The sequence below is a fragment of the Ambystoma mexicanum genome, chromosome 4q, assembly GCF_040938575.1.
Source record: "Ambystoma mexicanum isolate Mex_15411 chromosome 4q, UKY_AmexF1_1, whole genome shotgun sequence".
Classification (NCBI taxonomy): domain Eukaryota; kingdom Metazoa; phylum Chordata; class Amphibia; order Caudata; family Ambystomatidae; genus Ambystoma; species Ambystoma mexicanum.
This window is the reverse complement of record NC_090928.1, coordinates 1126416034-1126441915: the sequence shown is the minus strand read 5'-3', so window position 1 is coordinate 1126441915 and position 25882 is coordinate 1126416034. Positions and strand designations below refer to the sequence as shown.

The window sequence follows — 25882 nt, the reverse complement described above, 5'->3', positions numbered from 1 at the left end:
CAGAAGATTAACCCTCTACGGATTACGGCTCCCCAAGTACTGCCGTACCTGCTGACGCTGGCCAAAGCTGGCCTGGCACACGCGTCCATCAAGATTCATCTTGCTGCGATCTCCAGATACACCAGAACCACGGGACGGACGTCCTTGTGGTCTCATCGCCTGGTGAAAGAGTTCATGAAGGGACTGTTCAGATCGTTCCCGCCGGTGAAGGCTCCGGCCCCGGCGTGGGAGCTCAACGTGGTGCTGACCAAGCTCATGGGACCTCCGTTCGAGCCTCTGCACTCGGCTCCGTTGAAGTTTCTATCGTGGAAAACTGCTTTTCTTGTGGCCATCACCTCCGCACGACGAGTGGGAGAGATCCAGGCCCTTTCCTGCAAGGCCCCGTACTTGACTTTCCACGACACGAGGGTAGTGCTCAGGACGCACCCCTCCTTCATGCCCAAGGTACCGTCGGACTTCCATCTCAACGAACCCTTGGTGTTGCCTGTATTCTTCCCGTCGCCTTCGTCGCCGGCTGAGAGGACTTTGCACTCGCTGGATGTAGCTAGAGCGCTGAAGTTCTACGTGGACCGCACGAAGTGTTTTCGGAAGACGTCACAACTCTTTGTGAACTTTGGACCTGTCAATCAGGGGAAGGCTCTCTCGAAGGCTTCCATTTCCAGATGGCTCTCCGGCTGTATCATGTACTGTCATCGGTTGGCAAACCGACCGCTGCCCGGCCGTCCGAGAGCCCATTCCACCAGAGCGATCGCAGCTACCACGGCGTTCCTTTCTGGTGTGCCCCTGCTGGACATATGCAGGGCTGCTACGTGGAGGTCGACGCACACCTTCACGAGATTCTACTGCGTCGACCGGGATTCCAGGGAGGAGTCCAGGGTCGGCCAAGCAGTGCTGCGCAACCTGTTCGCCTGAGGTGAGCCTGGTGAGGAGGTAAGATGCTTAATGTTGAGTTTGATGCTATGCTTAATGTTGAGCCTTTGCCACCTCCCGTGGTTGTGCATGTGTGTACTGCTATGTATTCTTTATTCATGAGCATGTGAATCCATGCCAGACCCCATGCTGGAGAAGGAACAAGTTACTTACCTGTAACTGTTGTTCTCCAGCATGGGTCTGGCATGGATTCACATGCGAACCCTCCCGCCTACCCCTCTGCGGCTCTTCACTTGGTCATACTGCCACTTCACGTGCTTCCAAATCTGAAGATGGCTGCCAGAGGCGGTGCTTAGGTAGAGGGCAGTCATTGGCTGTGGTCAGTATGACGCAGAGACCAGTGATTGGTTATTACTACGAAAGACAGATCAGAACGAAACTGATACTGGTTTTTTCTTTACCGAGGATTCCCAGCCTGACGACGGGGAATATTCATGAGCATGTGAATCCATGCCAGACCCATGCTGGAGAACAACAGTTACAGGTAAGTAACTTGTTCCTTACTGGCAGATCCCCGGTCACCCTTCGTACCTCCTCCTCTGTAATTTCTTCATTAAGGGCCTCCTGTACGTCCCTTCCTATCTCTCGCAACTGTACCTTTTCTAGGAATCTGTCCTGCAAATCGCTTTGAGGGTTCTGGGAAGTATACAAAGAGTCAAAATACCCCGCCACAGCTTCCTGTAGCTCTTCCTGCTGAGTGACCCTTGCCCCTGAGCCAACTTTCAGCGCTGTAATCGCATTCCTCTCTCTCCCTACCCTAAGTAGTCGCGCTAGCAACACGTCTGCCTTATTTGCCTTAGCGTAATATTTCTGCCTCACTGAAAGTAGCCCCCTTTGCCTTTTTAGTACACAGAAGTTCCAACGGCCCCAACGCTCTCCTGTATTCCCTCATGGCTAACCGGGATGGAGTTCTACCCATCTTCTGTCTGGCCGCTTCTACTTCGGCCTCTAGTTGCGCTTCTAGTGCCTTCAGTTGTTTCGCGCGGCTGCCGCTATCAGCTCCCCCCTGAGAGTGGCCTTGAATGCATCCCACCTTACATCCTCTTTTGTACCCTCCTATTAATGGCAAAGAAGACCTCGATCTTCTCTTCAATTTCCCCCTGGACCTCCGGGTCCCTTAAGATGGACCTGGGGAATTTCCATCCCCAGTCCCCCCGCACCCTTCGGCTCAAGTCTAGAATAGCTGACACCGTTCTATGATCCGCTATCCCTATCGTTCCTGTGTTCTCCTCCGGAATACCCCCTTCTAAACCTGCCGAAACCCAGATATAATTAATTCTGGATTGTGAGCCATGGACTCCTGATAAAAGTGTAGACTTCTTCCTCTCCTTTCAATTCCCTCCACACATCTCTCAGCCCCATCCTTCCGATCTTATCCTTCAGCTCTGTTGACATTACCGCCCCCCACCACTGGCTCGTCCACTGACCCTGTCCCGCTCCCTATCCCAAGCTATATTAAGGTCTCCCATCAAGACGATCTGTCCCCAGGTCTGCTCTTCCACACCCTCAAAACCCGTTGCAAAAACTGCTCCTGACCGGAATTAGGTGCGTACACCACTGCAATTGTATAAGGGACATCCTGATACTTCCCCCTGACCACAATACATCTCCCTTCTTTGTCCCTTATTACATCACTAACTCTGAAGTCAATCGTATTTTTGATAGCCAGAGCCACTCCCCTTGATTTACTTTGGGCTGACGCATGCAGAATCTGGTGAAATCCTTGCATCTTCAGCCTCCCCTGGTCCCTATGCACGAGATGTGTTTCCTGCAGCCCCATAATATCTGGCCCTTCTTTCCTCGTGAATTGCTCCAGCTTTTTCCTCTTGAGAGGGGTGTTCAACCCTCTAACATTATGTGTTAGCCACTTAAGAGATCACCCCGTTGGCATTGGAACCAGTAATGTGCTACTACCTTTTCATTCTTTTCTCTAACAAATATCTCGTCACCCCCTTCCCCACGTCCCTTCCTCCCCTTTCGCTCCCCCCTCCCTCCTCCCTCTCCTCCCAGAAGGACAATCCCTTACCGCTTACTTTCCGCTCCTAACTCAGGCATTTCCACCCTTTCCATTCACAAAATGATTGCTCTACCTACAACCCCAAAAGCCTCAGTTCTCCCATCAGAGGCCCACCACCCCTTTTACCACTGCGTCGCATCAGGGTTCTGGCAGACTCTCAATCATCTCCTCTCTGGCCTGCTCTTTTCGCTGCGGGCCTCCCTCTTTTATACTTCTTCTTCTTTTCTCCCCAACAGTCATCCACTCCCAGGGTCTTAGCCTAGGTCGACTACTTGGGCCTTGTGTGCTCGAGCCCTCGTGGGCCTCCTCCTAGATCCACTTGAAGCAGGACCGCCCCTTCCCGTACAGTGGTAATTCGCTTCTGGCTCCCTTCCCACTCAAAGAGGAGGCCAAACGGAAAGGTCCATTTGTATCGTTTGGCTTTCTCGTTTAACACCTTCAGCACCGGACCCATCTGTCTCCTTTTCGTGAGCGTACTGCTCGCCAGATCTTGGAATAACGCGATTTGCTGACCTTTGAACATAATGGGTTCTCGTTGCCTTGCAACTCGGAGGACTGCTTCCTTCTGAGTGTATCTGGAGAAAGCAGCCAGCACTCTCTGGGCCGTGCTGACTGACCTTTAAGCATCCGCCCTGTTCTGCGCACCCGGTCCAATTCCATCTTCTCAGGGCTCCCCTCATCCAAGATATCGGCAAAGATCTTTTGGATTACCGCTTTCAAGTCTTTATCCAGTACCGATTCCGGTAGCTTTTTCACCCTTATATTGATCCTTCGGGATCTGTCCACGAGGTCCTCCATTTGAATCTCAAGGTTCCGCGTTGCGATGTCCAGCCTCTCTATCGCTTCACTGTTAGCTGTGGTGTCTTTGTCCACTTCTTGGAGGCCTTTTTCCAGGGTATCTGTCCTTTCGCCCAGTTGCCGCATCTCTTGCCTGATCTCCCCTAGGGCCTCATTTAGATCGGCTCACATAAGTTGGAATTGCTCCTGGAGCGTCTTTGCCAGATTGGTCTGTAGGGCGTGGATCTCCCCTAAAAATTCCCATCTAGACATTAAAGATGGGCCTTCCACATTCCCCTGCACGTGGTCTTTCCTGGGCTTCTCTCGAGTATTCACTGCCCCTTCCTTCGTGTTATGCAAGGGCCACATAGCTTGTAGAGAGCCCGGGAGGTCTCCTGGGGCCAATGCCGCTCTTCCCCCCCCTTTTCCTCTAGGTTTCGTGGCCATAGTCCTCTTCTCCTCCTTCCACTGTGCTTCACTGGAGATCCCTGCGGGCCAACCACGCCCCGCCAGTCCTCCTAGAGCCCTACAGAGCAAGGCTCTATTGATGCAGCGTTCCCCGATTTCAAGCTCCTCGCAGTGATCTTCTTTTCCCCAGTACTTTGCCCTATTGCAAGATCATATCATCTGAATACCCTCTCAGACTGGACCGCCTATACCTCCCTGCCAGGTTTAGCAAGTACCCGCTGTGCGCGCCACTAACCGGACCTCAGTGGTCAAATGGTGTAGATCTTGGCTCACCGTCCTCCGTATGTGGGGTGGGGTCGCCCGTTCAGGACTATTCGCCCTTATGCCGCTCGGCTGTAATTGACAATACTTACTCCTACGTTCCATCCCCTTTCCTCCATACTTATGGGACATCTCTCCGTCCTGTGGGACGGGACCGGAGCACTTTGTAAAAAGCATCCAATTTTATTATTTTTTTCTCCAAAAATGTGTCCCTCCTCTCTTTCCTGCGCAAGGGCCCGGCACACGGCTTAACCCCGCCCACCTTGGCTCCGCCCCGCGCACCGCCCATCAGTCCTTTTCTCTGCATGATCGGGGCCGGACGAACTTGCATCCTCGGAAGACTTTCTTCCCTTTTTTCCTTCTCTGGCTCTCGCTAGCGTTCGTTTACTAGTCTGTCTATGTCTTTTAAACTAGATTTTCCAGACTGTTCATCGTGTCACCGTCGCTTCGCGAGGGCGGATCCCCATCCTCTTTGTTTAGAGTGTTTGGGTCCGGAACACCGTTGGGACTCCTGTTTTTACTGTGACTCCCTTTCGGTCCGGGCACTTCAGTGTCAGTTGGAGCGGTGGGAGGAGGTGTTCGGACGGACTCCTTCGCATTTTCAGGCGTTCATCGACAAGAAGAAAAAACGCCCAGTAAATTCTTTACTTTTCAGAGCACCCCGGCCAGAGGATACCTTTCCGGGTTCCTCTCGAGCCGGGAGGGGCGTTGATCGTTCTGTTACCGGGGTTAGCCCTGAGGTGCCTGTCGGGCCTAATAATTCTACCGGAGTTTTCTCTGACGGTCTCCGTAAGGGGCCTGTGTCCACCGGAGTACGCTCCGAGGCCCCTCCTGTCGGGGCTGTTTGTAGACCCAGTTCTATTGAGTCGTGGGGTACTGTAGCTTTCTCTGAGGCCGCTCTTTCGGCTTCCCTCAAAAACAAAACCGGGGCGCGCCCCGAGGTCTTGGCTGGGCTTGAGGTTACCGAATGGATGTTCGAGGCCCGTGCCGATAAGGCTTCTACCGGGCCTAGGTCTGAGGTCCCTCGTACAGAGGCTAAGGATACCAACAGTTCTGAGGGGCCGGGCAAGGCCCTGTCGGTGACAGCGCACCGTTCCTGCTCTTGTGGTGACACCAGATGGTTGAGGGGGCAAAGAAGAAAGTTTCTTCCTTTACCGGCAGGGCCGAGGCCCTTCCTTCGAAGGCTCAGTTGGCGGTTGGTATGTCGCAGAAACATTCCAGGCCTCAAAGTACCGGCTCTGCCGAGGTTCCTTATGTTAAGGCTAACGTTAAGACCTCTGATCCATCGACGGGGACCCCTGCCTCACTTCCTCACGTGCCGCAGTTCCCCTCAGGTGATGACAAAATGGCGCCCGTTCCCGCCACGACTGCGGCGGCCATTTTGAACGCTACCCCTACAGCTGCGCCATCGGCCTCAGGTGTAGGGCTGGTTTCTCGGCCTTGTGCGCATCCTTATCGGTCAGTTTATGACCGGAATGCTCGGATACCCCTTCCGCACAATTTTTTGTTGCCTGGCGGGTGGGCACATTTGGTTGATCTGTCCATCCAGATATAGGAGTGGGCCATGCTTCATGGCGTCTGGCTGCTTGCGGTGCACATCCAGGGCCAGCTGAATGTCACAGCGGATGCCCTCAGCCGGCGGACAGTGGTCAGCTACGAGTGGGAGTTGAAGGCGGAGATCCTCTCATGGATTTTCTTGCGTTGGGGCACACCGGAGGTGGACCTCTTCGCTACGGTGGTAAACAAGAAGCTTCCTCGGTATGCCTCCAGAGGGGAGCTGAGAGCCTCCTCTCTGGGGGATGCTCTCGAGATTCCATGGCACAACATGAGAGCTTACGCCTTCCCGCCTCTGTCTCTAGTTCATCGAGCAATTGGGAAGCTGAAGAACTCTGTGAACTGTTTCCTTCTGCTTATGGCACCGTGGTGGGCGGCCAGTTTTTGGTTCTCAGAACTTCAACACCTGTCAGTGTTTCTGCTGATCAGGATACCAGTAACCCCAGATCTTCTTCATCAAGGGGAACAGCAGATGTGGCACCCTTCCCCACAATCGCTCATTTTGGCGGCATGGTGCCTGAGCTCAAGTCTTAGAGTATTTTAACTTGTCTACGGATAACATGCGTATTATCCAGGCAGCCAGGGAACCCTCGACCAGATCCCAATACAGGAGTAAATGGCTCAGGTTCTGTCGTTGGCGTTTGGAAAAGCAGTTGGATCCAAGGGTGGCTACGATTGACAAGGTGCTGTCCTTCGTGTCCTCCCTAGCAGAGTCGGGTGTTTACGTTCTGTCATGCAGAACTTACCTTTCAGCGGTTTCCGCTTATCTTGCTATAGACCAATGCTCTTATTCTCTGAGTAACCCAGTGGTTAAGAGGCATTTTGCAGGCTTGACACTCCTCTACCCTCCGGTTCGTAGTCCGCACCCGCCTTGGGACCTAAATGTAGTCCTGACGGTGTTGTGCCATAAATCCTTTGAGCCAATGGCTACGGTTGACCTCAAGTACGTGACCTGGAAAGTGTCCTTTCTGGTAGCCGTTACGTCAGCGAGGAGAGTGAGTGAGCTCCAGGCATTGTCGGTGGAGCACCCTTTCTTGGTCTTTCACAAGGGCAAGGTAGTCCTTCGGACGAACCCAGCTTTCCTACCAAAGGTAGTGACCGAATTCCATCTGAATCAGTTGATTTCCCTTCCGGTCTTTTTTCTGAACCCTGCCTCGGAGGCGGAAAGGGTTCTACACTGCCTGGATGTCCGAAGAGCTCTTAGGTTCTACCTGGACAGGACTTCCGAGCTTCGGAGCGCTTCCCAACTAGCCTCAGGGTAGGACGACGTCTAAGGCATCTATTTCCAGATGGATTACCGCCTGTATCACGGAATCTTTCACCGTCCAAAAGCTGAAACCTCCTAAAGGTACCCATGCACACCAGGTGCGAGGCAAGGCAGCCGCGGTTGCTTTTCAGAAGTATGTTCCCTGGGAGTCCATCGCTTAAGCGGCTACTTGGGCCTCCCCATCTGCTTTCTGTAAGCATTACTGCCTCGAAATGAGCTCTAGAGCTGACACTCAGTTCGGCCAGGCTGTTCTGAAGAACCTGTTTCAGTAAGGGGTATTTCCATCCACCCATAGTTCCTGTAAGGAGTGCTTGGGAATCTCCCATAAGTATGGAGGAAAGGGGACGGGACGTAGGAGTATTACCAGGTTACTCACCGTAGTGACCACCTTACTCCTAGTCTATAGTCCCCTTTCCTCCATACGCCCGCCCGCCGTCCCCTCTAATAAGGTTCCTCTGTTATTGCTAATGGGTCTTTGACCCTGTGATAGAAAAGGACTGATGGGCGATGCGCGGGGCGGAGCCAAGGTGGGTGGGGTTATGGCCGCGTGCCGGGCCCCGTGCAGGAAAGGGACACAGTTTTGGAAATCCCACAGGACAGAGAGATGTCCCATAAGTATGGAGGAAAGGGGACTATGGACTAGGAGTAAGGTGGTCACTACGGTGAGTAACCTGGTAATTTTGACTCAGTTCTTTAAAAATTCTAATGACAAAAAATCTTTTTGCTGCTGTCTTATTAAGGGACTTTTGAGTTTGGCAGTCTTGACATCAGTGCTTCAAGGACGCCCTTATGCCGCCCCACTGTAAATGCCTGCTCACGAGATTCACCTCCTTCTGCTGTGGGGAGGTCGATCACCGCTCACACCGGTCCCCGACACCGCGGCAACACAGGCTCCATGCCGCTCGGCGATGGGGGCCTCCGCCTCCCTGTGCTCACGTCTCGACTCTCTGTGCTGGCTGGTCCTGGAGCTTTTATATTGCTGCACACCTCCTGGGCCCGACGCCGTAAACCGCCTCCTCTCAGCTCGGATCGCCGCGTTCCCGCTCCCCACTATCGGGCCACTGCAGTGGCGTGGACGCTCCGGCTCCCCCCTCCGGAGGGAGAGGCGGCCCAACCCCCAGAGCGGCTTCTGCAAGCACCTCCGCTCCTGCTCTGCCGCGCCCGGCAGTCCTCCACCCTGCGCCTTCTCGCAGTGCTCCTGTTCTTCCCCGGGGTCTGCCGCTCACCTTAATCCCCGAGCCGCTGACTGTCCTCCGATTCTTCCTTGGGGCTTCAGGGTCTGCCTCTACGGGGTTGCTCCGCCTGCCCTCACACGCCCGCTCTCCAGGCCTCGTCTCCTTTGCGGGCTGCTCTGCCGCCGCGGTCCGTCACGGGCTGCCACTGAACGCCCGGTCACTCCGCCTCACCGCCGTCCTCCACACCTCTCCCCAAGTACACGGGGAGGGTGTTTTGACCTTTTCGGGGATCCGTAAGTGGGGTGGTGGGCACGGCACACTTATCAGGGTCCGGAGAGCGCCGTCAGCACGTCTACTCAGTGCTGGCGGCCATCTTGGAATCCCAATGCCTTTTTCTTCTTTGCGACCTCTGTCATATTTATGACGAGCAGTAAAACCAGCTTTATTAACTGATGAGTGAGTTACATCATAGGCTTTGAGTGGATGTGACATCTGTGATGTAACTTGGTTGGCTGGCTTTTGAGGTGCTGGAAGCTGTGGTATTTTCGACCTCAGCCAGTTTCTACCGGTCCAATTTCAAGATAGTCATTTAGCCCCATACCTCTCTTAGATGGACATTTGTCCGCCGTTCTAACTATGATGTTATGATCACTGTGGTCAGTTTCCCATACCACCAGACCTGACAATGCTGAGTATAACAATTCAGAGGCGAAGACTTAGTCTAACAAACCCCTTTTCCATGTTGTCCTTGGTTTGTGATGTGCCCATTCGCCAGATGTATATTTCTCTCTGCCAGTTCATGCCTCCAATGAAGCCCTCTCAACACTTGGATGAGGAGCCGCATGAAATGGGTCTTATGAGGGTTCGTGCCCCATCGAAACAGCGATATTTAATTTGCTGCACAAGAGGATCTCTAAGTTGGCGTGGCTAGTCCTTGCTTTGTTGATTAGTGCGACCACTGTACTCGCAAACCTTTCACTCCACGTTGATGCCACATTCCGATAAAGGTTAAACCCCATAACCTTTTTAGAATTCCCCGTTGGAGAGGGGCCTATCAATTTAATTATCGACTGGATCAGGGTTGAGGGCTGAAATTCTGATATTATCACATAACCTTTTGCAGCTCTCTGGGCTATTATAAGGCCCGCCGTTGGTCTACTGCTCTGTCCTTTTTCTGCCGGATTGAATACTAAAGAAAAACCTTCCAAGAGCCGTGGGGAATCTCAGCCACGTCTCCTGTAGGAAGACTGTCCATCTTGTGGAGGTTCGGGATACCCTCCCCAAACAGATGCAGAAAGCCTCTGGTATTCCAACTACATATTTTCACTTGATGGGACGTGGCATGTAGCTGTTGACTCCCCCTACCATCCCCACGCTATAATCTTGCATTTCCTTCAGGCAATGTGCCTGCCAAGCAATTCAGTCATCACTTTCCAAATTATGGCGGGTCTCCGGCCGCCATCTCTGCTCATTGTTTGTATTAGGGATCTGATCTAGACTTATTCTAGGCGCGCATTGGGAGAGCCATTTGGAGGCATTCCTGGAGGACGACTCTTGCTATGCATTGTTCTTTATTTCAGGAGAAGCAGTGGTATAAGACCGTTGAGCCACCCTCCCCCATTGCGATACTTTTATGCAATACTTTTATGCTTCTCTTGAGGATTTTGGTTTGGAGTGAGGATTTCCCCCTCATAATCCCAGAGCCTAAAACCCAGTGGTAATAGCTTTGCCTGGTCCGCCCATAATATGTCTCTCATACTCGATGAGGAAAGATGAATCCGTATCTTATCATGTCAGTGTCATTTGGGAACTCCGGTAGCCGTAGATACTTGGATTTAATTTGATTAATGGTGTTCAGAAGACACATAATATTTACTCTATTCAGAGTTAAGTTGTCTTTAATAATGAGTATTCTCTCCAGCAGGAGTCTGGAGTCTCCCCTTCCATCCCTCGGAGATCCTTTGGGAGGAGGACTTATTTCACAATCAGCCTTTGGCCACCTTGAGTCTATTTTGACCTGGCAGAAAATAGGTGTATTAGTTTACTAAAGACCCGCAAAGGGAATTAGCTTTATGAGTGGCCTTTCTAGAGAGCAATGTTTCTTCTTCCAATGTTTTCAAGCGCAAATCCATCAAAGGGCTGCCATTTGAGATTTGAGCATTTTTTCGAAGCCTCCTTCAACTGCCTCTCTTCAACTTGGAGATTGTTAGGCAGAATTAAATGCAGCACCCTTTGGGAACCCTACTCACTACACACTATTAAGACTACAGGTGTAAGCACAGCCTCACCTTTGGTACAAGCCTGTAGAAGTGGCTAAGCAGCCAGACTTATCTCAAGAGTAATGTGACCAGTACAAGATGTTACACAAAGAACTTGCAATCGCAGTAGTTCAAACAAACACTATTCAAGGTTTCTTGGTAAAAGAATATACATTTATTTACACAGGCAGTTGGAAAACATTCCACTAGTAAGAAGCAGCTCAATATCACAATCTTAATACACTACAGTACAGTACACAACCAATAGGTTTCTGAACAAGTTAGGCTCCCCTGAAGTGGGAGCAAAATGTCACTTTGGTAACTTTTAAAAGGGGTAGAAAGACAACGGTTAAAAGAATTAAAGCACAATTACTTTCAGAGGCAGGGCAAATAGTTTCAGGTCACTACGACATTCAATTCAATAGGCCTAGGCCAAAGTCATTGGTTCAGAGTCTTGGATAGGAAGCACAGTTCTGGTAGTAAACGGTTAAGTCTTTGCCAATGTTCGAGGAAGTAGTTTGCCAGAAAAAGTCATGTCGGTTTAGGAGCGAACAAGACTCCCAAGTTGGGAAAATTTCACAAACTTTCGCCGCGGCAGAAATGGATTTCCACACTGCGTTTGCACACTATCTTATTGATGAAGAAAAGCTGTAGCTGAGGCAGTTGTTCCTGGCAGTTCCTGCAGATCCCGCTGTTCCTGAGCTTCAGTCATGAGGACGAAGAGGACGACGTCGGGAGGTTCCTGCACTGCCCAGGAAAGAGGCCACAAGCTTGGCTAAGCGTCGGTTATAAGGTGCGAGTGCCTTAAAGTCCACAAACTGGTATCCTTCTCACTGGCTATCCGGTTTTCAACAGCACTCAGATGAAAATTCGACCAGTATGGAGACAGTGTCCAGGTGGCTTAGGAGTTGGTTGTTCCCACCAGCTCAAGCGAAGAAGTCGTCCTTGAAGGAGCTGATCTGTCGATGGAGTTTCAGGCAATTCGGACCTGCAGCAGGGCTTCACTGGGCAAACCAACGGTCCAGGAGTTGCAGCAGTCGTCTTCCTTCAGCTCATCTTCGGTTCTTTCGTTCCAGTGGTCGACTTGGAAGTCAAAGTCCCAGAGACCTGCTTTTAAACAGTTTTCTCCCATTCATTCCAGCCTAGCTGTCACTCACCCAGCAGGGTGGCTGTCCTTGCCGGACAGTCAGCCAGCCAATCCCACCAGAGTGCACTCAGGTGTCCTAGGAGACTAAGCACAGGGAGTTTCGGGCACCTGCCTCACATCCTGTCTGCCCCAGACACTCGGGCGCCAGAGGAGGGCTTCAGCACTGAAGCCCGACAAAGGGCATCAAATAAAGGGACCAAACCTGGTTTGGCATGCAGAGTTAAACACAAGAAGGACATTTCCTAAAAGAAACAGCGAAAAGAGATGACTAGAGTTCTTACAGAGGCGCCATATTAAAAAACATGGCTGACCCTATTTTTAGCTACCAGTGTTCGGGGTCAGGAAAAATCATGGTAGTTTGTTCTAAAACCACTGCCACCATCCATTTCAAGAGGAAAAGGTAACATTTGAGTGTTAAATGATTGTTTAGACACGGGATGTTAGGCAACCCCTCCAGCACTCTGTAGGAAGATAGTGCGTGCTGGGTCTAGGAATTTAAAAGGACTAGCAAAGTCAATTTTACTTCACATGCTCTGGTAGACTGTAGCCCGTCCCAGAGAAGGTATTTAAAAGACACCCCTATGCCACTGCACTGAAGGTGCTGTGTGATGCACAAGAAAAAGATGATGCCTGTGGAGTTGTTTAAAACCCCTTATCCAAAGAACACAAAAGTAAAACACACATCAAAATACATGAGAGTGGGGAAAAAAGGCCCACGCTCTTTCCAGGTAAAAATTAAAATGCTAGAAATCCAGCAAAGTTGCTGGGGGTCTCAAAAGGTAAGGGAAATTAGCACATTCTTGAGAATTCTCCCTAACGGGGATCCAGGTAACAATAGTCGCCAAGGCCCTCTGAAGAAAAGGTTACCCTTGAAGTCCATCTTCTTTGAGGAGGGAGAGTTTGCCTATTTGGGAACTCTGCCTGACGTCCTTCTGCCTCACAGAGAGCCTCTAATGGACTAGAGGCTTCTTGCCTTTGCTGCCTCTCGCCAGGATGCAGGTCGATGTCATTGCTTATGGTTTATTCTTCGTCTATACAATAGGTAGAAGGATTAAGTCTATTGATTGTTCACCAAAAGAGCCTTCCCGCTGCCTTACTAGAGTAGTTGTCTGCTTTACCCCTGCAGGGGATACGGCTCGCTCCAAAGTGCTGCGTCCCATTGTGTTCACCAGGTTTTTTGGCTCGTTAATAGAGATTGGTAATACAATCCTGATCGATTGCCCAATCCCCCCCCCCCCCCTACCTCAGGTAGGCAGCTATCTCTTTGCGATTGTCTGGGGACCTGTGGGTTTGCTGCATTGTTTTCTTTTCTTAGTTTCCTCTTTAAGGCTAGTCTGTTGGTTTGGGGTGACTTAGTGTTTAAACTGCCACTCTCCTGTAATTTCGAAAAGATGTCCCATTTTCTTTTTTGAGAGAATTGTCCTGAAACCACCCGGTCTTTCAGCTCCTTTAAGTTGGGACGACGGTCAAGCAATGGAAGAGCTGGAGTCTCCGCAGATGGGGAACAGGTACAAGTGGATCTAGGTCACCTGGCCTAAGCCCCGCCCACCTGGTGCCTTCCTGCCTGCTGCTCTTTTTCACCACTTAGCAAGCCCCGCCCACCTGCTGTCTTCCTGCTTCCCACTCTTTTTCACCACTTGGCAAGCCACTCCCACCTGGTGCCTTCCTGCTTGCCGCTCTGTTTCCCTACTTAAGGAGCCCTCCAGCTTCTTTTCCTTTGCAGATGGGGAGCAGGTGCAAGTGGATCTAGATCACCAGGCCTAAGCCCGCCCACCTGCTGCCTTCCTGCTTCCCACTCTTTTTCACCACTTAGTAAGCCCCACCCAACTGGTGCCTTCCTGCGCCGCTCTTTTTCACCACTTAGCAAGCCCCGCCCACCTGGTGCCTTCCTGCTTCCCGCTTTTTCACCACTTAGCAAGCCACACCCACCTGATGCCTTCCTGATTGCTGCTCTGTTTCCCTACTTAAGGGGCCCTCCAGCTTCTTTTCCTTTGCAGATGGGGAGCAGGTGCAAGTGGATCTAGGTCACCTGGCCTAAGCCCCGCCCACCTTCTACCTTTCTGCCTGCTGCTCTTTTTCACCACTTAGCAAGCCCCGCCCACCTGGTGCCTTCCTTCACCATCACTGTCTTGTGGCCAATGCTGGATTTGACTTTTATGGACTTGATTCATTCACTTTGCGTCACTCTTTCTCAACTCTCATGCTGGACTTCCTTTGCATCTTGTACTCATGGTGGCCCTGAATCATGCTGTTCCCATCTTCATCTTGTATCCTGGCTTGCAACATTATGTGTTACTACTGACTTCTGCAATTGTATTCACACTCCACTCTTGCTTCTCCACTCTTTTTGACTCCTTACTCTCTTTTCTCTCCTCCTTTCCTTTCTCCCTTTTCCTATCTCCTCCCCTTACTTTCTTCTATGCACTTACTCTATCAGAATTGTCCCTGGACCTAATATGATAGCAACCTCGTCTGTTTCCTCCATCCTCCCATTACTGTTTTTTTCCTCCCCACCACCCCTTCAGCACTATCTGAAATGTCGTCAGCTCTAGTATGTATGATAGTCGCTTGTTTTGTTCCTCCCCTCCCTTTCGGCACCCCTCTCCCTCACCTTTTGTTTTTCTCCGGCTCTACCAGAAATGTCATCAGGCCTAGTACGGTAGTCGCCTGTCTGTTTCCATTTCCTTCCCACTCTCCCCCTCCCTTCCTTATCTATGTCTTAGCTCTTGCACTATCTGAAATGTCGTCAGGCCGAGTACGATAGTTAATTTCACATCCTTACTGTTCATGGCCTGTAAGAATGTGGTTGTATTTTTCCTTGTTCCCTCCCTTGCCTTGAAGCGCTTTGAAACACATTGTGTATAGGCGCTATATAAATAAACGATCATATAATATATCATATCATAAACTATCATATCCGTAGTTGAAGGCTGAGGTACTGGCTGTAGTTGCGGGGCCGTAGGACGTGCACTTTCCTCTGAACCCCCTTGCGTACCAGACTGAAAGGGCTTTGGCACAGGAAGCTGGTCGATTTGGGTCCAATTGTTACTGCAGTCCACAATACCAACTGCCCGTGGTGAGCGAGTCAAAACTGGAGTACAGTCACTTGACGTCAAATGAATCGGACCCTGGAACACCTCGCTCCTCTTTCTATTCTTCACTCGTTGCTGTTGCAATAATTGAATGGAGGATGCTAGTAATCTCTTCCATGTTTTCATCAAGGTTGCCTTGAATGCCTGTCGCAAATCCTTCCAGAAATATCGGCTTGGTGTGCAGCATTGCAATCAATGTAGACTGATCTCTAATGTGATCGCCAGGGTTACTGTCAGGGCCGCAATTAGGCCTGTATCAATAGTAGAACCACCAGGAACCTGGTCTTCAACCTGAGCTGTCACCACATTTTGCATTTCACCCACCAGTGTGTCTCAAATAGTGCACCCCATTTTCAATGATGGTGCTGCGTCGGTTGCATGACATTGGAGTTTTGCCACTGCGTAGGTTGTTTAACGCTGTTTTTGAATTTGGCCACACTACAATTATACTGAGTTAGTTAATGCTGCTTCTGAATTCAGCTGCACTTCAATTGCAACCCGCTACTTTTGAATTTAGCCACACTAGGATCGTACTGAGTTTAGTTCACGCTGCTTCTGAATTCAACCACACTAGAATTGCAACCTGCTGCTTTTGAATTTAGCCACAATAAAACCATACTGATTGGCGTAATGCTGCATTTGAATCAAGCCACACTTGAATCGTACTGATTTATTTGTTTAGATTTAGTTTAGACGTGCCACTCTGCAAACCGTACACCAAGACCAAATTAAACAAAGGACAATATGGCAGGAAGAACAGACCATAAAACTACTCGACACACAGAGATTACCTGAAACCAATTAACCACCCCCCTCCACACCCTCACACCTCTCGCGTACTGCACATGCCTAAAGGGCTAGTGAAGCAACTCCCCCAAAAAACTCAAGACTTGAAGCACTGTGAAGTCAGCTGTAAATGCGAAGGATTGTGTGATTAATGTACTGTTATGTAAATATAAATAGATTTGCGTTCGGGTCATATTTTAGCAGGTCTGGTTCAAGGCCCTACTTCATTCCCTGCATATTGCTGGATCACAGTCAACTTGATGGCATTGCAGTCTTCATACAAGGCTGGCATGTGGTAAAGAAATGCTCCAGCACCATCTACTGGAAGAATATAGCAGTGATTTAACAAGTTTTGCTGCCATCCTGTGTAAATGGCACGTAAAAAGAAAATGAAATGTGCCATGTACTGTGTAAAAATCCCCGTTACGCCTCTTATCTGTAGGGCTGAGTAAATGGTTCAGATTTTACCAGTGGTGTTATTACAGGCAAAATAATCTGTTCTCGGCATCTTTCGATGATGCCCTTTCGTTTAGCACGGGACTTGCGGCTTCGGGCTGCAAAGTGGATACCTTGTAGGACCGATCTGTCAGCACTGGGTGCTTACCTTAGTTCAGAAGAACAGTGTTTTTCCATCTTTTTTTAAATATTTTTTATTGTATATGGTTTACATAACAAACATTAACAATTGCATTTAATGAAAAGAAAAGCAGAAAGAAAGAGAGAAAAAAATATATACATACATAACAATAAATTGAAAATACAGCATAGCCCTACGATCCTTTTTAAAAAGTGAGAAACATAAACCAAGTCGATAAAATCAGTGCATAGTTGAGACCAAATATAAGTTCCAATGTCATGCTTCCCCCCCGCTTAACAAGAAGTCATGGATGTCAAATTTGTATACATATACAATACATTCATTAAGCTGACAACTAGGATAAATAGATAAAAATAAAATACGTCATACAGGTAATTCATCAGAAAGGTGCATATAGATCTAACAATTTGATGAATCCCTGCAACTGCAAGTCCCTCTGTAGCATTGGAAATAGAGACCGCTTGACCAAATAAAAGTTTTTGCCCCCAGAAGTCCCAGAGTATTGAATCTGCCCAAATAGAGTGCCCCAAGTCCTTTCAGTGCTACAGTCTAAAAAGAGGTGGCGGGCAGATTCAGTAACCCTTGGATTGTGACAGAAGCGACAAGAAAGATCCAAGTCATTAATCACATTCCTTCTATATAGAACCTCCTTAGTAGGCAAGATGTTCCATCTGAGTTTCAGGAGGAGTGAACTATAGTAGCGGTTAGGGAATTGTTTCAAAATGAAGGACAGGGCACCTCTCTTCTTATGATCGAATTTTAAGTCACAAAGAGATGGATAAGAATGAAGTTTCTCCAAGGTGTTATTCCAGTCACAAAAGAGAAGTTCTTTCACCTTGTTCGGATTGGTCAACAAAGTATCCCTATCGGTAGACAAATCTAATAAGGTCTTGTCACAGAGATCTCTGAATTTTTAAAGAAATTAGTTTCGATCGAAGGATCCCTGTGAAGAGAGAATCTTACCCACATCATCATCAGAGCGTATCATATTTAGGACAGAGCAAAGAAGAAAAGAATGCCAAAACCCTCCAGAGGATTTTGGCTCGTAAAGACACTAGACCCAGTTCGAACCTTTTAGCCACTATAGGGACACAGTTAGGAAGTTTCATGACCTGACCTTTTTGCAGTAAATACCCTCAAGTATATCCCAAAAGGTCAGGATATCCAAATAATGTAGTTCCATACCATATATTAGTTTCGGAATGACATTTCCATTGAAGAAATCTACCACTGGCTTAAAGGAGAACCTGCCATACTTGTTATCCAGCTTGATAGACTGTGAAATGACCGGGAGTGCCTTATATCTGAGGGAACGTCTAAGTTCAGCAGCCGAAGGCTGTGCCAAAATAAGGAATCCCAGATAGACTAATTTATGTGCTCTCACTATGTTTTCACCGCCAATTTTCCACACTTGTTTATTCCCTTTTTTCCCCTTGGAGAAGACCATTGTGCAGGTTTTACTCGGGTTAATTTTTAACCCATTTAGTGTAGCATATTATTCAAACTTGCAAATGAGTCGTTGCAAGCCCACTTTGGTCTGATCAAAGAGAAGGAAGTCATCAGCACATGCCACCTACGAGAGCCTGAGATCCCCCAATTTTGCGTTTACCATACCTGCATCTCAAAGAACATTCCTTTACATCTGCCACATAGAAAATAAAAAGACATGGAGCCAATGAACAGCCCTGTCTGACCCCAATATGTGTCCTTATTCTTCTAGAGAGGGTTCCCTCTAAGTCAATCCTTATATGGACCCCCAAATTCTCATACATTGCCATAATTAGATTAAGAAGGCCTGTCGGGAGCCCCACCTTGATAATTCTGCCCAAAGCCGAGACCTGATGAACAAACCGATTGAGGCGACATAGAGTACCACCAAATTTTCCCCATGTTGAGCTTTGTAAAGCGGTTAGAATAAAGCCATTTAGATTGGTTGAATGGCCAGCCCTAAACCCTGTTTGATGTTTCGGTAGAATATGGTTCTCCTTGATCCAAACATTGAGATGAGATGGAAGCAGAGAAGCAAAAAGCTTACAATCCGCATCAATAAGAGAGATCAGTCTGTAGTTCTTAACTAGAGTCCGCAGACCTCTCTTAAAGATGGGCACAATATGGGCAGTCTGCCAGCTAGTAGGAACACTGCCATTATTTACTATATCTTGAAATAGCATGCAGAGTAGCTTTGCCCAAATTTCCGGTTCGGCTTTAAATGCATTATTCGTCAGGCCATTAGGGCCAGGAGCCCTGGATTTCTTAGCTTTGACGATTAGCCCAACTATTGTCTCATAGTCAGTAGCGGGCTCCCACCTGATATTAAGTGCACCCTCCCCAGTTGGACATACATCTAAACCCTCTTCCCCTGTACCAAAGAGTTCGGTGTAATAATCTACCCATTGGCCCTCCGGGATAGCATTCAATTGATCAATAACCGCATCAGGATCTTGAGCTGAGAGAAGAGCCCAGAACGCCCTGAGATCCCTTTTGACCAAAACACGTAACATAAGCTCCGCATCATTTTACAGCAGACTAGATTTTCTTCATTTGCAGTAGTTTTTGTATTTTTGACGTATATATTTAATTTTGGCTTTTTTATTATCCAGGTCAATATCAAGCAGTTGGATTTCTCTAAGTTTGCGTGCATGGAGCTTTTCATTAGCCAGCTCCTGATCAAACCTATGGACATGAACTCTTTTGGAGTTACCCTTCTTGAGTGAATCATAGATACTACTATGAAGAGCACTCAGGAAGCTGTCAGGGTTGAGTGTTAAAAACCACTTGTTTCAACAGGAGCGAAGTGTGGTTGAGTGAAGAAATGAGTTGACAATTGAGGAGATTGATATTTACCGGCGACCAACGTACCCCGGTCCCTTGGCCCAAGGTTTTTTAAATGTAGTGGTCCCCCAGAGGGCAGCTTCTTCGTTGGAAGAAAGAAGGAAACCGACAGAGACCCATGATCACTCCAGGGGTTAAAAGAGACCTGGACCTCAGAAGAAAGAGAAGACAGGGAGTGATCTACAAAGACATAGTCTATAGTAGAGGATGACAGACCTCTGTGCCAAGTAGGGCAAAGAGGAAGGGTAGAGTCAAAGAAGCCATTCAAACATATTAGACCCACCGATTCCATAGAGAGATTCCACAATCTACCCTAAGCAAATTTCTGTCCGCTCCGATTATCATCCTCCAAATCCTGCCCCATGGCCTCAGTTGATATGGAGTAATCAGAATTCAGATCACCAGCCAGGATCACTTTCCCCCTGATATTAAGAGATCTCCAAGCAAGAACCATATCAGTTATACTTTCCAAAAAAGGCTCAAGTGCAGCTAGGTCTTTATGGCAATAGATGTTAATCATAAGAATATTGAACAGGCCCTCTCTAAAAGCAGTCTCCAATGCTAAAGTCCCAAATGGCGTGTCCAAAATAACCACACTCCTCGGCCAAGAGAACCTCTTATCCCAATAAGAAGACCCCCTAACGCCCTCCCTCCCAAACTAGGTTTAGCATTTTGAGAGTAGATTTCATAGCCATCAATGAAGGGGGAGGAGAGCAGCCAGGTTTCCTGTAGATAGAAGCAATCAGATCCATTAATCATACCCACTGTGTCAATATTAGTTAGGAGATGTAAATTACCCCTGGTATTCCAGGACAAAACAGTCAATTTAATAGGGACCATATTATTTGTTACAAGGTCCAGACTCATAGGGCAATGCTCAATTCCACAAGCCACAGATGACTTGGGCCCAGTTTCTAACATCTCCATTGTTTCTGGCCGTAAAACGCCTCCGTTGAGGCTGTGAGACCCTTTCCGGATGGTAGACCATAGTCAGATTTCCCCTATACTCCTCAGATCCTCCATGCTTGCTGGAGAACTAGACTAGATTTTAGCAGTTTTATTTCAAAGCCAAGCTGCATCAGGCCCTCTTTTTGTCCCATTAACTCCAGCACCACTCTCGATTTTCAAAACAATATTGCTAAGATCTGCACGATCCTTAGAATGGAAAAAAATCCTTTCCATATCATAACTGGAGATGCGAGAAAGAGGTGCGAGTTGATGGAAAATTTTCAGAATTTGAGTGAAGTCTGACTGCTCAGCCACAGCTACCAAGTGAATCTGTGTGGTACAGACTGCTACCAAGTGGGTTTACTGCCAAACACCTGTAGTCTTAAATCTTTTGCAGTGGTCCCAGAGGGAACTGCACAGGTTTCTGCCTAGTAATGATTGCGGGCGGCAAAACTGTTGGCAAAACCATATTTTTAAAAAATTGATTAGTAAATGAATGTAATTTTTGAATATTCTTTTTTTTTTTTACCTAAAGGAACAAAGCCCTTTAAGCATATGGCTTGTTTAGTAGGATCGATGAAATCAGAATATTTCTCCAAATTAGGCTGGGGTTTAGGGCCTGGAGTAAGGACACCATTAACTCCCTTGTCGCTTACCATTTTCTAATGTATTAGAGTCACAGAAATCCATAGGAAGAGAAGGAACAGGAGAATAGACAGCAGCCAATCTAAGACTTCTCCCGAGGGAGTAACCGATTGCGTAAGATCGATAGTAGCGGTCACCTTTTCAGGGTTGTTGGTGATTTTGCACCTAATGCGTGAGCAGAGAGGACTCCCTCGTTCTGCAAAGAAGGTATAGGCAGAATTTGGACACATATTCCCTTCTCTGGGCAGAGTGAGGAGATTGAAAAGGGGATCTTATTTGAATCTTCTCCAGAGGCACTAGCCATTTCCACATTGGGGTTCCTCTTAATTACCTCCTCTTCCGTAATTAATTGACTCGGCACGACAGATTCAGGGCAAAGCCTAGTTATGGAGGGATTATCTTCCCTAATAATCTTCACCAACTCTTCAAACCTATAGAGTCCCTCTAGTCTGGCGTAGATTTCAGAGAGTAGAAGAGAGTGAGATCTAACCTCAGCCCAGATATTGTCATAGATACTGACAAAGGAGCTTAGCACCATATTCAAGGCGGAGACTGTAGGTTGAGTCAGTCTTATCCTTTCGTCGGCCTCCTTAAGAGTATGGTGCAGTATAGAATCACTGGCATGTTCCTTTTTCGTATCTGGCAGTAGACCCCTTTCTCTATGCCAGTTTTGCTTCTCCGTATATTCATCAATAAAATTAGTGAGTTCAGAAGGAGAACCCACAAAATAAGCATCACAGGTTTTTTGGGTTACATTATTAGCATCAATAGCATTGGGTTCTAGCTCACTCTCACCTATTGCTTTGTCTGCACATTCAATAATACTGATGTCATCAATATCATTGTGTGCAGGATCATCAGTCTCTAATTTCTTTACTACATCTGCCAAGTGCAGATGATCTAAAGTAGCCCCTGTCAGAGCTGAGTGAGGAGGTTTAATAAGGGTACTAGTTGCTGTTCTTTTCCCAAAATAATTGGAGCTGTTTTTCCCCTGAATTGGTTCACCGAATGTACCCAGCTTAGATTTTATTTTGGGATTATTAAACAGCGGTTTCAGTAGAGGTGTTTTAAAAACTGTAGATTTCATAGTAGGAGTGACGGAGTTCCCAGCAGAAGAAACAGAGGTTCACATGGATAAAAGAGGTATGATTAACCACCCCACCAGAAGAGGGCACCTCCACAGATAGATTAGAGGGAGAAATAGTATGGTTAATATTAACCTCTAATAAGGAAGATTGCAGGGCAGTAACGGCATTGGGGGCAACAAAGTTTTATAGAATTAAGACCAGAACCATCCACCATGGAGCCATACAGAAGCAGTTTTGAATGTGACGAAATGGGAGTCAAATGGATAGTATTCACGATATCGTTATTCGGATGATCGGAACAAGGTATCGCCCTTAATGAGCTGCCGCCATCATCCAAGTTCAAAGCTATAGTAGCTGCTAAACGTTCTTCCTGAGCATCAATGGGAATATCCTGGATTCCATTGAAGATGCAGCTATTGTCAGCTAAAATACGTGGAATGATGTGCTCATGGTGTTAAATACCTCACTCCTATCTTGAGAGTGCATTTGAGCATGAACAATGCTTTTCGAAACAGTAGAGTCCAAAGAGTCAATCGCTTGTATGGTAGGGGGCTTACCTAGAGAGTCAGGAAAAGAATTCAAGGGGAGGATAACTTCTTTGGAATTAGGTGAATGGACCTCCATGACAGATTGCATGGAGTCAAGAGTAGCCTCCATAGCTGACTGACTCCTGAGACCCTTGTGTCATCCAAAAAGAGGGCTATGCTAAGGATTTAAGGGCCAGGAGAAAAGAGTACCAGCATAGGAGACAACTCTCTACTTAGCGGGGGAGAGATATCACTGCTAGATAGGTAATATCAATATCACAGACAATAAAATGCAGTTTGAGAAAAGAACTGGAATGTTTAAAAATGCACTGAATAAAATTGGTAACTAAATTGAGTCAATGGATAAAAGTCAATAGATACTACCACTAAAATACACTAAAACACAGATATGAATCTTACAATAACATTAGGAAATGCAAAGGAAGAGCTGTATTAAATATCAATAAGGTAGTGATATATAAAGCTTATGAAGGAGCAAGAGTCCCACACATCTGCAAGTGTTCGAGTAAGTTCAAAGTCACAGGGTAAGGAACGCCCGACAGCTTAGGGAGCTGCCAGTGGCCGACTCTCCTCCCTCACCCTGATGACTAATATAGCTTAGAGCAGCCCGTAGTGCAGACTGAAACCCCAGTCTTAAAATACTCACAGATTCACAGTTAGTAAATAAACTGCCCGCTGGACAGGGACACAGGTCACAGCCAAACAGCTCAACAGAAACTCCAGCCCTTACAGCCTCCAGGGCTTAATGCCGCAAGGGTGGTTGTCCCGGCAATTTACATGTGGAGAGAAGTCACGTGATCGTCACGTGTCAGAGTTGGTCTCCGCCCCTCCAGGAAGCAGAATTTGCAGCAAGAGCAGCGCTCGCAGTGCTGCTAACTGGGTATACAGAGCGCTAAGGTGCAGGCAGTCAGGAGACCAAACACTCCCTCTGAATAGCAGTAAAGTGTTTTTCCATCTCAAATCCAGTGATCAAGAGACATTTCGATGGTCTGTTGTCTTTTCCCTCCTGTCAAAACTCCACATCCCAAGTGGGATCTGAATGTTCTTACGATGGCTATGGCAGATCTAAAACTGATTTCTTGGAAAACCGCGTTTATGGTCGTGGTGATGTCGGCCACACTAATAGGTACAGGCTCTTGCCGCTTAAGATCTGTTCACCGTGAAAAAGTGGTTCACTGTAGTCACCCATCCATCCTCCCTAAAGTAGTGTTGGAGTTCCACATTAAAAAAAGAGGTCTCCCTGTGTTTTTTCCAAATCCAAACTGGAAACCAGAAATAGTCCTTCACGCCTTGGACGTCATGAGGGCTCTAAATTTTTATTTTATTTTTTGCAATTATTTTAAAAGTTACATGAATAATCAGTAAAGAACATACATTTCTTTGCACATAACCATAAAACAGATATGAATGTATCCCAGCAATCATATTTATAAAGGGAAAAAGTTGGAAGAGAAAGGGGGAAAGAAGAAAAGAGTGATACGAGGGAGAGAGAAAAAAGAAGAAAAAAAAAATCACAGATGCGGATAGAGGGTCAGAATCCATAAACCTCAGGAGCAGGTATGAACAACTAAGCATAGAGTTTGTTAAATACACCCCAGACTGTCTCATATTTATGATGTTGATTTTTACCATGGAAAGACACTTTCTCCCTTCTAGATAAGTGACAAATTCAGCAGCCAATCATCAACACAAGGGGTAGCATCACTCTTCTAGAATTTCAGAACGTCTCTTAGCAACCAAGAAGGCCCGGTTTACCACTATACAATACAATATCTTAGGGAAATAAACCTAGCACACCAATAAGCGAGTCTCGGAAGGGACATACCCAAGATCAGGCCGACTCTTTGGAAAACACCATCCCAAAACAACTGAATTTTCCCTACACAACATATGGAGGGTAGTGGTGCCAACGTACTGGCTGCAATTCCAGCAAACCTCTTCGCAGCACAACTTGCACAACCACATCTTCCATGGAGACCAATACAAATAATGAATCCGCTGCTGTGTATACCACAGTTCCATATCAACTTTGTACTTAACCGGCCTGCACAAATACGGTTTCACTTCATATCTGACAACAAACTACCAAAATCGGAATCCCAATTACTTCTACAACAATGTGATGCCAGTGCAAATTAGGGAAGTCGTAACAAGTCTGTATAAAGTGGATACTGACCGTGGCCTGGTTTTAGATAAGTTCAAGATTGCGGGCGAGGTATGCATGGTAGCATTGTGTTGAAAGAACAATAGCAAAGAGATCCCTCTATATAGTATAGCAACACATTTCTCCTGCCTTCGGCTTGTATTTAAAACACAAGAATTCACAGTCAAGCATGTTCTGACCATCATTGACCTGCCCAATTCTCCAAATGCCAGATTTCTGCCATGAAATCCACGACAAAGCACAATTATTTTGTTGCACAGCTGGGTTTCTCCACAAACAACAATCCGCGCAGAGTATTTTTCACTGCAAATCCCGTTACATCTCTTCCACTCCTTCACACCATGTTTGATAAATGGAGTCATTGAGCTGACCGGTAGTCTTTTGTCCGCAAATAGAAAAACATAAGGGGGCATAGGTGAAACAGTTTCCCTCTTGATGTTAATCCATGATAACAAAAACTCTTGAAATGAGCGCTCGGGGTTGGAAATCGGCACCAAAAGATTGTCTGCGTATAAAAGTCCCTTTTTGAAGTTTAGTTCCCAAAAGGAATGCCCTTTATATCTGAATGGTTCTGAAATTTTATTTGGACAGGACTAAGGAATTCAAGAAGTGACCAATTATTTGTGACATTCGGCAATGCAAATAGGGGCTTTTCAAACTCAAAAGATATGATCTCCAGATGAATAGTGGCAGCTATTTTGGAGAGCTACTCCCTACAAGATCGTACTACACCTAAGGGGCTTCATGCGCACCTAGTTGGAGCCAAAGCAGCTTCAGTGGCTTTCCAAAGGCACGTCCTTTGGGACACCATCGCCAAAGCGGAGATTTGGGCTTCCCTCACTGCTTTTAACAAGCAGTACTGTCTTGACATGAGCTTGAGGGCAGACACTTAATTTGGTCAGGAAGTCCTCCAGAACCTCTAACTAAATTGAAAATGGAACCTTCCACCCAGTGGGAGATAAACATGCACTACTATCCCAAAAGTATGGAGGAAAGGGCAAGGGAAGTAGGAGCAAGGAAGAATTACTCACCGTAGTGACTGTTGTACTCCTACTCCATATTCCCCTTTCCTCCATACGCCCTCCCTCCGTCCCCCTAAAATGCTTTAGCTTCTGTTAGGAGCTGACCTAGACGGGTCGCAAAGGTCTCGCACACGAGGCCTGGAGGTGGGTTTTGGGGATGCAGAGCCTGTGGCCGTGCATGCTCCTGGCCTGTGTAAACTCGAAATAACTGCCATTTTTATGTATGGTGCTACAAAAAGCCCTGATACTGCCCCGTAGGCCTGAATGTCCCACAAGTATGGAGGAAAGGGGACTATGGACTAGGA

General features: G+C 47.5%; 1 protein-coding gene across 1 annotated transcript in view; it reads left to right on the top strand.

The window, feature by feature from the left end:
* LBR (lamin B receptor) overlaps positions 1-25882 on the top strand; it is a 1228970-nt gene that overhangs the window by 207732 nt on the left and 995356 nt on the right. The window lies entirely within an intron of this gene.